We start from the raw sequence: 2,411 nt of genomic DNA on the forward strand, positions 1-2,411 counted from the left end.
GACGTTAAAGTCAAAGCATGGGGGTGCTTTCTCCTTATGTACGGGAGTTGGGATTTCATCGGTGAAGTAGCAATCCAAGAAAATCTCGAATCCTGGTTGTCGTATGCCATTTACAACAAATGGCTCGGGAAATTCATGGCATGGATAGTCCTCTCCTTCTTTTATGAACTGACCATTAAGCGTAAGAGGGTACTGATCCATTGGAATTTCTTTCTTTTGAATGCGAGCGTCCCTACGTGCTTTCAACTTGTCCTGGGCTCGCTTGAGATCTTTCCGAGTCGGTTCGAAACCAAGTCCGAAAGTATCTAGCTTAGGGAGGCCAGGTGACTCTAGCGATTTTGCTATCCCCTTCTTCTTTCCTAGGGTCATCCCAGGGAAGTGTCCTTGTTTCTTCAGCATGTTGTTGACGATCATGTTGGAATGGGGGTCATGGCAAAGAGATGTCCTTTCATCCTCCTGGATTAAGGAGACTTCTTCGTTAAAGCCCCATAGGTCTTCATCATCTTCGTCGTGCTCCACATTGATGATTGGATTCTCTATGGATTTGATCCTCATTAGCGAAGCATCAATAGTGATTGGAATTCCTCCAACTATGGCTTTCACTTGTTGGTGGAGAGATGAAGGGACGGCTTTTAGATCATGAAGCCAAGGGCGTCCCAACAACAAATTGAATGAGGCTTTGATGTCTACTACTTGAAAAGTAGTAGCATGTTCTATTGCTCCTGCCGTCATATTTAGGGTTATTTTGCCAAGATCTTGACGGCGAGTATTATCGTAGGCTCTTATTCCTTGTGTGGACGGAGTTAAACCTTCATCCCTTATGCCGAGCATCCTCGCAGTTCTAAGTGGACAGACATTGATAGCTGATCCATTGTCTACAAGAGTCATGGGAACATTCATCCTTTTGTAGACTACCGTGAGGTTTAATGCCTTGTAGTGTTTGTCACCTTCTAGGGGTAAATCTTTGTCAGAGAAGGTGATTAGATTAATCGGACTAGGAAGGTCACTTGTGAGGAAGTTAGCTAGTCCCTCAGGAGTAGTGTCAGAATCTATCCCGATTTTATCCAAGGCATTCATTACAGCCAACCTATGTTCTCGAGATGTTGCCAGGAGCTTCCACACATTCATCTCAACTTTTGTCTTCTTAAACTGTTTAACAATGTCATTGTCTTCGATGATAGGTATGGGAACTTGTTGTACGGTAGGCATAGGTTGTGCTGAAGCGGGAGGTTGCATCCTCCCGGATCTTGTGAGGACGTCTATTGATGAATCTTCTTCAGCCCAAATGTCGTCTGTGGTGTATGATACAGAAGGTGAAGGTCCTACTATGTCCTTTAGGTAGACATCTTCTTCATCACTGTCCCACACTCCATTAACAGTTATATCCTCTTCTTGTTGAACTTGGACTAATTTCTTTTCATCAATCATTTTCTGTACCAAATCCTTGAATTTGAAACAGTTTTCTATGGTGTGCCCCCCTGATTGATAGTACTAACAGTAATATCTGTCTGTCCTTTTTAATGACTCAAATGGTCTCGGTTCGAGAGGTTTGACCTCGCCACTCTCGGAGAGCATTTCGAACATTTGCGCATATGGGATCCCAATTGGAGTGTAAATTCTATTGCTCTTCTTGGGTTTTTCGGTGACTTGTAAGGGAAAATACTTTGCCTCATAAGCCGTTCTCACTGGTGTGAATTCTCTTTTAGGTTCTTTCTTTGGACATGGAAGCTCATCATATTTCTTGTGAAGTTCGTTCATAACTTTGAGAGCCTCACGTAGTAGTTGCGACGCCTCCTTCATAGACAATGTGAGCAATTATATGTCTTCCTTATTTGCCAGTTCTGGAAGGTTATCTCTGACATCGAAAAAGATCTCCTCTCCTTTTTCTTCGACATTGATTTCTTCGACAGGCTTAATGAGAGATGAGGGGTCAACCTCGTTTTCTTCATCGGAGATAGCCAAAGTATGAGCTAGAGGTGCATTGTCAATGCTTGGCTTCTTACTGGCAGGGGGCAACGACAGTTTGTTATTGTCGATTAGGTCTTGGATAGCTTCCTTAAGCTTCCAACAGCTTTCAGTAGAATGTCCCCTACCTTGGTGATACTTGCAGTGTGCGTTGGGGTTCCAGTTAACCGACCTCTTCTCAACTGGTGGATCCCCAAATGGTCCAATGGCAGTTATAAGATCTTTTGCATTTAATCAATCAAATGCGGTGTCATAACTCATGCCAATAGGAGTGAAGTTCCTCCTAAATGGTTTCCTTTGTCCTTGGTTGTTCATGGCGAGGACTTCTCCTAGATTAAAGGTGCTAACGTTATTTGAGTGGGCGGTTTTGGAAGAAGAAGGATTGTCGTTCTTCTTTCCTTTCCAGCCACTGTTGGAGTTATTGTTGGCAGCTTTAGACTTAGCCA

This window comes from Chenopodium album, chromosome 2, assembly GCF_948465745.1.
Source record: "Chenopodium album chromosome 2, dcCheAlbu1.1, whole genome shotgun sequence".
NCBI classification, from domain to species: domain Eukaryota; kingdom Viridiplantae; phylum Streptophyta; class Magnoliopsida; order Caryophyllales; family Amaranthaceae; genus Chenopodium; species Chenopodium album.